Source organism: Sparus aurata, chromosome 4 (genome assembly GCF_900880675.1).
Source record: "Sparus aurata chromosome 4, fSpaAur1.1, whole genome shotgun sequence".
Taxonomy (NCBI): Eukaryota; Metazoa; Chordata; class Actinopteri; order Spariformes; family Sparidae; genus Sparus; species Sparus aurata.
In genome coordinates, this window is record NC_044190.1 from 2102553 (window position 1) to 2114780 (window position 12228).

General features: G+C 41.3%; 1 long non-coding RNA gene across 1 annotated transcript; it reads left to right on the top strand.

Annotated features, from left to right (window-relative positions):
- Positions 1-11226: 11226 nt before the first annotated feature.
- Positions 11227-12090, top strand: LOC115580632 (uncharacterized). Its single transcript, XR_003983890.1, has 2 exons — positions 11227-11302; positions 11940-12090. It is a non-coding gene; the product is annotated as an uncharacterized LOC115580632 (long non-coding RNA).
- The last annotated feature ends 138 nt before the right edge of the window (positions 12091-12228 follow it).

Sequence of the window (12228 nt, forward strand, 5' to 3'; positions counted from 1 at the left end):
TATAAAATATTTGCTTTGTTATTTGTCTTGTACAGCTCTTGCACTCAGAAATGACAAGGGAGGCGAGGTAGTAGTTAAGATCCCACCTGTAAGGCAAACATCTGGACAGAGGAAAGAGGACTTCTCCCACCCCCTAATTTTGGGCATGGATTGGCCTGGGTTTAACAGGTTATGGGGGAATGTGTGGGGGTGCATTCTTGACCGTTAGGGACATGGGATATGTGTGCTTTGCTCAGTGGTGATACAAGGTTGTCCGACGCTGCTGACAAAACACTAGAACAGATAACGGCCCAATTCTATTGGCCCAGCATTCAAGAAGATGTACACCACTGGTCTTGCCCAGAGTGCCAGCTGATTAACTAGCTGGCCATCCCAAGAGTGCCTTTGTGCCTGAAGCAGTGCCCCTGCGCACTATCTCTGCAAAAAGTGTGGCACAGGCGCTTTTTCATGTCATCTCCCAAGTTGGGATCTCGAATGAGATCCTAACTGAGCAGAGCACCTTGTTTATGTCACGCACACTATGAAAACTTTATGGGTTATTGGGCATCACTTCAATTCGGACTAGTGTGTATCACCCGCAGACTGACGGCCTGGTTGAATTCTGAATAAAACATTGAAGTCAGTGATCCATAAGTTTGTGCACGAGGCAATTGGGATAGGTGGCTAGATCCTTTGTTGTTTGCAGTGCGGGAGGCACCCTAGGCCTACATGGGATTTTCTCCCTTTGAATTGCTATTTGGCAGGACAATGCAAGGGGCTCTGGACCTGGTCAAGAATAGCTGGGAGGCAGGGCCAAGCCTGATTAAAAATGAAGTTCAGTATGTCCTGGACCTCAGAGCAAAACTCCACACACTAAGGCAGCTATCACGGGAGAATTTTCTCAAGGCCCAGGAGCGGCAACAGTGACTGTACAGCAGAGGAACTAGATTGAGACAATTTGCACCAGGAGATAAAGTGCTTGTATTACTCCTGTCAGCCGGCTCCAAATTACTCACCAAGTGGCAAGGACCCATCTTGGTCACACGGCGAGCAGGCAACATTGACAGTCAGTACATTTACATGCACAGCTTAGTCGGACCATGCTACTCAATCAGACAACTGCAATTGTCCGAGTATAAATGCCGGTGAGAAAATCGGATTATTGGCCGAAGCATGTCAAACCCTGGTATGATAGGTGGTGCTGTACCCATTTCAACTAGTGGTAATAGAGCCACCTCCAGCTGACCTCTGACCTACGTCACCAGCAACAACAAACTGCATCGGCATTCGAGAAGGATGGCGTACGAAGAGCGAGACGAAGGTACATCTTTGTACATTTTGTATATGGCGTACATGATAATTACACAAACCAGATGTACAATGGCGCTCTTGCTTGCATGATTTCGGAGGAAAGACGTGACTGTCGCCGTCCTTCTACTTCCAGCTCACGGCCCCGGGAAAGAAATCTTGCGCCTGCGCAGAACGCAAAATCAGATCCGATCTGATAGAACATACACATGCAGGAGCAATGCAACTATCAATCGAAAATCTAGGTGTTTTAATCCGACTGTGAGAAATACAATCTGGTCCAATTTTAGTCAGACTAAAGTGTATACATCAGGGGTCTCCAACCTTTTTTAGGATGAAAGCTACTTTCAAAAAATAAAACAAGTCGCGAGCTACTTCTACTCCCCTTATTTTTGTTTTGTTTTTGCAGTGTATATTAGCACATTTTAATATTATATGCTTACCTTTAATGAGATTTCTGACAATGCATGCTGTCGACCAGGGCATTGTAGTCTGGTGTGTATCCCGAGAGGTTCACTCTGATGCAGTTATCCAGGTGGGCATCAGTGAGACAAGTTCGAAACTTGGACTTGATAAAGTTCATGTCAGAAAAGGCAGATTCGCACAGGTATGCTGAGCCAAACAGGGTAGCACATTTCACGGCTCCTGTGCTAATGTTGGGGTACAGCAGACTTATGTGACTTAAGCTGGATGTCATTTTGCAGACTGAGAATTTCCATCTCCAAATCAACAGCACTGAGACTGAACACCTCACCCATCTGTTCAGAAATGTCAGATATGTCCACATCCATGAAGGGGTTTGAAATAAATGCGGCACAGGGCTCCAGCCACAAAGTCTGTGAATCTGCTCTCAAACTCCTCACCCAGCCTGGTCAAGAGGATGTATTTCTGGATGTCCATGGCCCCAGATGCAGCATAATTTTCTTCCAGCATTTTGTGCACAGAAGGGAAGTGCTGCATCTTCCTTTTCTTCACTTGTTGAAGAAATAGGCCCAGTTTTGCCTTTAAAGCCTTGACAGCACTAATCATGTCACTGATTGTCTTCCCCTTGCCTTGCAATTCGCAGTTCAGGTTGTTTAATTTCTCGGTCACATCTGCTAGAAATGCCAGGTCCAGTAGCCACTCAGTGTCAGACAGCAGAGTTGTATCCTCATTTCTTGCTTCCATGAAAGCTTTGATCTCTGTCAGAAGGGCTAAAAAGTGATGCAGGACTTTTCCTCTGCTAAGCCATCTGATTTCTGTATGCAGCAAAAGATCGCCATATTCTGATGAAAGTTCTTCCAAAAATAACTTGAAACTTCGATGCTGTTTGGCCTTTGCTCGAATAGAATTTATTATCTTTATGACAGGTGTCATGACATGATCAAACCCCATGACTTTGGCACAAATGGACTGCTGGTGGATTATGCAATGATAGTTCAAAAATCCGGGTCTGCTTTGCAATTTGCAATGAAGCCATTATGCCTCCCTGTCATGGCTGGGCATCCATCAGTTGTTATTGACACCAATTTTTCTAATGGCATTCTTTTCGGCAAAGTAGTTCTTCACTACATTGTAAATGCCCAGGCCTCTGGTTGTTGTTTTCAAAGGTAGCAATGTGAGAAATTCCTCTTTAACAGAGAAGTCTTCATCTGAGAGCGAAGAAACTCTCCTTGCCATGGTATTCGCGCCTAACTGCACCTCTGATATAGCAGACAGGATTTTAGGGCCATTTTTGTGATCTTTGAACAAAGAATCAGCCACGACAGTCATTGCATCCTTGACAAAAACCCCATCTGTAAAAGGTTTTTTTTTCTTTGCTAAAAGATGGGCATCTTTGAATGACGCTTCGGTTGCAGCCTCAGCTCCCTTCACTGGTTTCGTGAACAACGATTGCTGCCGTTGCAATCCCACTTTCAGCTCGCTCACCTTAGCTGACCGCAGGCTGCTGCCAGAAGGAAAATCTCTTATGAAGTGTGGTGAAGTGCCGCTCCACATTGCTTTTCTTCCCGACTGCAACGCTCGTCCCGCAAATCAAGAACACACACTTGTCTTTCACACTTGTGAAGAAATAGTCAGTCTCCCACTGTTGATGGAAATGGTACGCCTTCTTTTTTTTCTTCGATAGCCCTGCCTCAGTCATTGTTTATCTCGTATGCTAGCTTCTACAGAAGCGCATTGCATTCACTGGATAAAAAAAAAAATTAGACACCTTACCTAATCTAATAAAAGATCTCATAATTACGAGATCAGGATCTCGTAATTACGAGAAAAGATCTCGTAATTATGAGATCAGGATCTTGTAATTATGAGATAAGGAAAGGTGCGTCATTGATTGTGAATAACATTTACGGTAATCGTACTGAAGCCGCTCTGATGAGTGGCTGGTGGTGACTGTGTGGGTCAGACTGCAGTCTCAGTCAGACCCATGAAGCATACGAGGATAAGGATTTTGACAGAGGATTACTTAAATAGTACACAGTAGAAGTACATGAAGTACTATAGTTACACAAGTATAGGGAGTACTTAGTTCAGCAGTATATGAATCTTGGTCTACTAATAGAAAATATGTTTTTTAATAACACATAAAAGTTGGGCGAAATGTCCTTATTCTTTTTCTCTGTTAAGGATTTTGACACAGGATTACTCGAAAAGTACACAGTAGAAGTACTTCACATTATGCATGCAAGTAGTCTAGGAAGTGATAAATCCAGCAGTTTATGAATCTGGAACTACTTATGGAAACAAAGTTTTGTTGTTGTTGTTGTTTTTTCTCATGCCGTCCTTTACTTTGAAATCCGGATACCTTCGTGATACCTTCAGTTTATTACCGGGAGTATTTACTGTAAAAGTATGATCTCTTAATTACGAGATCTTTTCTCATAATTACGAGATTCGGATCTCGCAATTACGAGATCTTTTCTCAAAATTACGAGATCCTGATCTCATAATTACGAGATCTTTTCTTGTAGATCTAGAATTGTAGTAAGTAGATAGAGTTCGCTATGAGTGAGGTTTTTTTTATGCATAGGGTAGATTCTTTTTATTTTCTTTCTTTTAATGTTTTATTTTAGATTTGCTTGGCGAGCTACTTATTGAGTTGGATAAGTTGGATGAGTTGGATACTGTTGGAGACCCCTGGTATACATGCATCTTAAAAATCCGATCATAGTCGGATTAACCCAGTAATTCGGTTTTCTTGAGTGTCATGTAATCGCACTGAATGATGTTGTGCGTTCTGACAGGAGAGGGTCAACACAAATTTACCACCTCAACCTCCTCAAAGCATGGAGAGAGGCGGAGCCTGTTTCCCTGGTGACAACGGTGACAGAGAGAGATGAGCTGGGGCCTGAGGTGCCAAAGTCCTCCAATTCCGCCTTGTTCCTCTGTGATGACCATCTCACACTGTCCCAAGGAGCAGATGTTGCCAGGTTGCAGCAGTGTTATGCTCCCCTCTGCCAGGACACACAGACCTCACACGGCACCATACACTGCATGAAAAGTGGGATTTTCGTCAGTAAGCAGCACTGTAGATTGTCCCGGAAGTTTGGGTTTACGACTGCACACGGCAATTTGCAGACAACATTGAAAACTACCGAGAATTGACGGAAATTGACGTGGTGCTTGGCAGTTGTCCCCCCATGACCCTCCTCCCCCTAATTCTAGGGGAGGCTTTAACATGTAAATGAAAATGCTATGAGCTATACAAATGCAAATCAGGCTAGCAGGGGGCGTTTTACCCCAGGTGACATTTTTCCAAAAGGTATTAAGATTTAAGAAAATCTCTGGTATAAATAGATCAGGCTCAGAATAGCGTAATTATAGACTCTTACATTTTAGCTTGAATTGATTTATTTAGTGAAAGTACGCTAGATTAATTACTGTGTGTGTCATTAGCAATGGCCAATGTTATGTAAAAAAGATACACAAAATTATTTATTATTTATTTGTTCTCTCCTGTGAACAAGTTAAAGATAAAACGCCAGTAAGAAGTTAAAATGTGCATTAAATATTTTGAGATAAATAAGATGTTAAAATGTATAAATAATTTCTGTTTAAAATGTGTGACTCTAAAATCTAATTTCATGGGTTCTGAATGTTTTAAAAGAAGTCAAAAAGTAATTATTATTATGTTTGAGAGTTCATGACCTCTGAGAGATTTTACACTTAACAACAAACAGTGGACTGTGTGATTCGTCAGTGTCGTGTTTTATCACTAATGGACTGTGAACTGTTGTCGGACGACGTGTTGTGCATGTGTGAGTTGGACATCACAGTCGAAGTGTTTGTGTTTTATTGGACACGAATAAAGTTCGGCTAAACCAGCTAGCAGGAGCTAGGCTAGTGGCACGGTCGTGGTCGAGAAGAGGCCTGCGCTGATGGGAGTAACTTTGCCGGGTCGCCACGGAGAGTGTCGCCGACGGAGGGCACTTCGCTGCCGCAGAGGGACACGGAGGTTTATCGCTGTTAGCATTTAGTTTTCACAGACTAACCTTGCCTCATAACAAGGCTGTGACCTCCTATTTGCTTGGAGCTATGTCTGCAAGTCCAGATTTACATGATGCTGATAATGACGCCATTGTGTGTAAGTAACTTTTACTGTTTTCTCCTCCCTTGTTTAATTTTACTGTGACTTACGTTTTTTTTATTCATACGACTCTCATTCAATTGTTTTCCAGCTGCCTGTAAGACATATTACGAGACAGTACACAGGAGCTTCAGGTACAAACAACCAGATCTTGCATCGCAGGTGGAAGCTGTGAAGAGTTCAGCTCGGAGTTGATGAAAAAAGAACGAGGGTAAGACTTATTAGATTAGATCCATTTTTGGTCAATGTGACTATTTTTCAGGTGCATTAATAGATGCGCTGTGTCCATACGCAGTACTGATTGTCTTTATCGATTGTTTTTACAGCTGCTGGAAGTGAGACACATTGTGCTAGCTGAGGATGAGGTGGACCTTTGGAAGTGCACCACCATTAGAGATGCACCGATCAGGATTTTTGGGGCCGATCACCGATCACCGAAAGCAGTATCTGCCGATCCCGATATTGCCGATCACAGCGTCAAATCCATAAATTCTTCTATATTGTTGTCTTGTGTAATTTTCATATATCTAATTAATGATTCTTCTTACACAACATTGACATTGTATTAAGTATAAAAATTAGGAGATGAGAAAGTACCATGAATTGACCACCGTTTTATTGCAGGCTGAGGCAATGTGCAATATTTCACACTCTAGAGACTCTCTTAGAGACAACTTGGACTCAGCTTACATAGAGTAACTGTAGCTTACTAGTGGGAATGCATTCACTTTTTTTTTCAGGGGCACCAAGGCCACATGACAGGGCACAAAGGCCACTGAGTAAAATGTGTTGATTTACCTTTCAGACTGATACCATAACATCCTAATTTATAAGACATGGATTATGTATTCAAACTTTTTAATACCAAAATCAAGTTAAAGTTACATTAGAAAGTCGTTTTTTAAAGTAGGATTAGGGAGAGGTGAGTTTTGTGACACCACACTGAATATTAGAGTTATTGAATATTTTTTGTAGTATCTCTTTTCGGTGTTGCACTTTGTAGACGGTCCCTGCGCCCTCGTCTCACAGACGGCTGACCATACAGACCAGAGTTAATGTCCAGACGCTCGTTTTGATGAAAATACGGTTGTAGCTCGTTGTCTTCCTTACTACGGTAGGAAAGAGTCGTCGTTTGTGTTTTAACAAGGTTTCACTTATGAGTTATTGATCCGGGAAGTTCGAATCTGTGAATATATTTCCAACTTTACCGGACTAAATCCTACCACATATGTCAGTTGCGTATCATGTCAAAACCGGCTGCGCTCGCTCGCTGTGCTGTAAGTTTCGTTCTTCTGTTTTGAGACGCTGCTGCTGTTAGAGAGGCTTTCACTTGAGGTCATCGTGATGATGAGGCTCCACCTGCGCGAACCGCGGACTCACTGAAGTACTGTGAATGACTACTGTGCACTCGGATGGCTGTAATTAAAGGCAAGCCCGCTACGTGCGGGCCAGGGGCACAGAGGCCACTGTAGCCTACGATTAGGCCAAAGTGCGGGGCCGCAGTCAAATTCCCACCCTGCATGCAGTCAGTGCACTGTCTCTATATTGAAACGTCATCTAATCGGCCTGATTTGATCTATTTTGAGAACTCCGATCAAAACCGATAGGGGCATTATCGGCCGATTGCGATCGGTTGCCGATCGATCGGTGCATCATAGACCTAATGTCTGATGAGGAAGACGGCGGGGTGTCTGGATGGATGCCTTTGGCAGCCAGGAGCTCACCGAGCTTTGTGCCACGCTGCAGTCAAGATTAGAGGTGACTCCGAAGTACAGGGCAACGCACCACAGACATCAGCAAAATGGACTGAATACAGACAGAATGCCGCCATTTACCTACAGCTCCGAGGCAAACGGACACTTCACGGTGCTGTAGGATTTTGGGCTTCTCGTGAGCTTCCCATTTGTTGTGTGGGCAGATCTCCTACGCTTTGTACATAATTGTGTGTTTGCGTTTGTGCTAATAAAGCTCTTTTTTGAATAAACAGCACCTTCCTGGCAAATTTTCCTTTCCTCAATAAATTCATTCATGTCCTTGATATCATAAATATATATTTATATATGTGTGTGTGTGTGTGTGTATATGTATATGTATATGTATATATATATGTGTGTATATGTATAATGACCCAGGGTGACCAATAGTGACATATCTGCCAAGCAATCACAGGTGATTTTCCTTGTTTAAAAGTAGTGGTTTCATCAAATACTGAATGAGGAAATTCAAGCCAGGCCACACATTCTCTGGCCAGGCGTGGTTTTGCTGCTTTTCATATGCTAATTAGAGCCATTAGCACCTCCACAAGCTCCACATACGTCATGGTTTGTTTCCTTCAATATGTGGCACAGACGAAGGCGATGTTCAAATTGTCGTTAACTGCCAAAAATTATAGGAGATTTCCCGGCGTTTGTGGGGACGAAAATCCCACTTTTCATTTTCATGCAGTGATATCGAGGCGCGTTCATTGCCCTATTGGTTACCATAACACAAGAGAAAAGTGGTTCAGGAGGAATTGGCAGCCATGCTGGAGATGGGTAATAGAAGAGTCAAACAGTGCCTGCTTGCACTGTAAAAAAAAAAAACTGTAAAAAAACGGTCAATGACTGGCAGCTACGGCTGCCAAACAAAAACCGTAATATAAAAGTAAAATATCCTAATTCAAATGAAGTCCAGAAACATTACTTTTACAGAAATTTTCATTAAATGGTCTGCAGAAAAATACCGTTATTTTACAGATTTTTCCTAAATTATTACAATCAAACACTTTTAATAAAGTGACAATGCTAAGAGTTCTGCAGAAAAATACCGTTATTTTATAGATTTTCCCTAAATTATAACAATCAAACACTTTTAATAAAGTGACAATGCTAAGAGTTCAGCTGAAAATTCCGTTATTCTACAAATTTTTCCTAAATTATGATCAAACACCTTAAAATGGTTTAACAACCACCTTAGAAAAACGGTCAACGACTGGCAGCTATGGCTGCCAAACAAAAACCGTAATATTAAAGTAAAATATCCTAATTCAAATAAAGTCCAGAACCATAACTTGTACACAAATTTTCATTAAATGCTCTGCAGAAAAATACCGTTATTTTACAGATTTTTGCTAAATTATTACAATCAAACACTTTAAATAAAGCGACCATGCTTTTTCCTAAATCATGATCAAACACCTTTAATAAGCCTTAAAAAACAACTTGGAAAAACAGTCAAATGACTGGCAGCTATGGCTGCCAAACAAAAACCCTAAATATTTTCACTGTTTTCAATTAAAGTAGGGTGGGGAACTTAATTACAAATGAAATACACACCACTGTTGATTCTAAAACCCCTTTATTTAATGTATTGAGTTGTAAATTTACAAAATCAGAAAAACTAAAAATTCTATTCCTCCATATGTGTATCTTTTCTGTTAACAGTACTATCATAATGAGGTCATGATTTCACATTTGAAACAAGTGGAGAGCTTTTGGGCTGAGGGGGTTGTGGTCTGTTGTGTTTTAGCTTGTATTTTCCAATTCAGTTATATTCTCCTGACTGTTGGGGGCTCTGTACACTGTAGTTCTGATGATATTTGTAGTATTTGTGGACAAGCATTATATTCTTGATTTAGAAAGCTGAATATACAGTGTACTATTAAGTAAAATCAAAACATACCACAGCAATTCAATGAATCTGTACCAGAAGTGACAATGCAGCAGATAAGGAAGAATCCTCCTCCAAATTGCCAGTAATCAGCTGGATCTTTGGTGCATCAGGGGGTGGGGGAAAGGAAAAAGGAGAAAGTAAGTACCACTGAAAAGTCCTTACTATAAAAAGTAGGATGAGGAGTTTGCTGTTTGCTATTTTGGGGTGTGGCTCAATTCAAACAGGCTCAAGAAATAATTTGTCTCTCACCATTGAATGCCATACAAACCTTTTCTGAAATAAGGTCCCATGGTGCACACCAGAAGGAGCGTGACTTCGGCTCTCTATTATTGCAGTAAAAGTATTTACAAATGTGTGCGGAGAGTTGTGTCTGTATCTCAATCTGTGTGTGTGTAATCAGATTGTAAATGTGAAAAAGAATCACACAAATCACCACACACATTTGCAAATCTACCGTGACAGAAGTGTGGCGAAGGTCACGTGTGAAAAGACAGCAATTTAGAGGCCCATGTGAGTTGTAACTGATGACTTGTCTGTATTTCGAGCTCTTGGAGCAAAGTACTTAGATTTTTATGCCAACGCATTCAATGATTTATATACACTTACAGTTCTCCATAATAATGTAAGGGATAGTGGATAACATTGACCAATATCTTGTCTTATATATTGCAGTTGATACTTAATAATGGTAGACTTGTCTCTCCGTTAGGTGCCTGTTCTCTGCCTTAAACCGTGTTCCAATGCTTGGTCTACAAAAAATGAAAGCACATTTCTCATCATTAGCAGTTATCAGTGTAAGAAATCATATCATGAATCATATTGTGTGTCAATATGTGTTTGGATGTGTGTGAGAAGAGGAAAGGGTATTACCTGCAGGTTGAAACTAGAGTCCTAAAGAGAGAGAGTGGCGCCTACTCCGTTTACTGCAATGGTTCAGTTTTTTCACAGCAATGGCGGAGCATGGAGCCCCGCAAAAGTTCCTGGAAGTTAGCGAAAGCTAACTTCCGCCCAATGTAATTCTTTTGGAGCACACGATCGGAGCAACACTTGATCAAGGTAAAATGTTTAAAGAATGACATTTTCACATCAGTAGTGCATCGGAATTAAATTGACATGAGTGATTAAGTATGTTGTCGGATTGTCCCCGTCTAGATTAGAAGATTCAGAGAATAGTAACAGATAAAAGTTTAAGCTAGCACACTAGATAACGATAGCTACACATGCAACAGGCTAAATTGTAAATTCGGTTCTCCAAATACAACTTAATCCAACGCTGTCAATTTATACCATCAGCGAGGTTAATGTGTAGGGAGTGTGATTGTAGTTAAACATCAATTTAATATCATTGAGGCTGCGCAATGACGGTTGAAGCTTGTATCAGGACATTAATTATGAACTGAACTCATAATGTCTCTCACCATCGCATTGCACTGACTCAATACCATCGTCAGTATGTTTCTAGCTTCAGAGAGCTATTTTGTGAAATATTGCAGCCCATACACTTATCCAATAGCCTACTATATTAGGGCTGCCAGTTTATATTTGATATTCGAATATAGGTGCAGTGATGCCACTTCACAACTTTATTTTGCATGCTGCAGGCCAGGAGTGCTGAGTAGACAATAGGGAGACTGAAAACATAATGAATGTGATGCTTTTCAAGCAGTCATACTAAACAAATGTCCCTAACAGGTGATATCATCTTGCGCATCTTTGGAGCACTTTGTTGTGGAGCGTCAGTGATGCTGCAGGCCAGGAGTACTGAGTGGACCACAGTGAGACTGGAAACATAGTAAGGTGGGTCAGGCATAATAAATCATACTAGACGGGTATCATCTTGCAATATTATCAAAGGAATAATACTAACCATAACCATTGCTATGAGTCATATTATTTGATACACCTGTGCAACTTCATGCAGTGCAGTACAACAGCTGTGCCATAAATTCTACTTATGTTCAGTTTTTGTTGACATTACCAGAAAGGTGTTCATTCTACTTTATGTTATTTGTTAAGGACAGAGTGGGTGGTGGTGCTGGGCTGGCCTGCATTAGCTCAACAATTGTTGCTTATATTTTGCCTTCAAGTATTTCAATGGAGAGGGCAAAATATCAGGAACACTGATGAATATAACGCACCCAGTACAGCAGACACCTTATAACCTGGTTCTGGTGGTTGGTGGAACAGTGATGTCTGCTGGATACAGGTAGATGGAGGGGCAGTGATGCTGGCTTTACCCTGAAACACTTTCAGCTCTTCTGGGGTTGCCTGATGTTAAACCTAGGCCACTGTTCTTTTTCACCTTCTTGGTTTGGCTCTTGCTTCCAAGATGGTGATCTTTTAAGTGCTGTTTTTTCCTGCCTTTTTTTTTTTTGCTTCAATCCACAACTTCAACCTAATAAATCTCCTGATGATCTTTTCTGTTACTCCACAGCATGATGGAAACCTGCTGGAGAGTGCCAGAGCTTCCTTCTCCAACACACCCTCTGCGTTTGGAAGCTCCATGAGGGAGGAACCAGTCTTTGTCCTTCGGTTCCCTTGGTTTTTGCACTGTTTTTCCTGTTCTGTGTTCTCTGTTTTTAATTTTAAAAAAATCCTAAACTTCCCAGTGGTGTGGTATTTGAAAGTGTGCGGAAGTGCAAATGCATTGTTTGAATATGATTAGCCCTCACATTTTTTTGTTGTTTAAATCTTTGAAGGTGATTAAATTGCTACTTCTGACT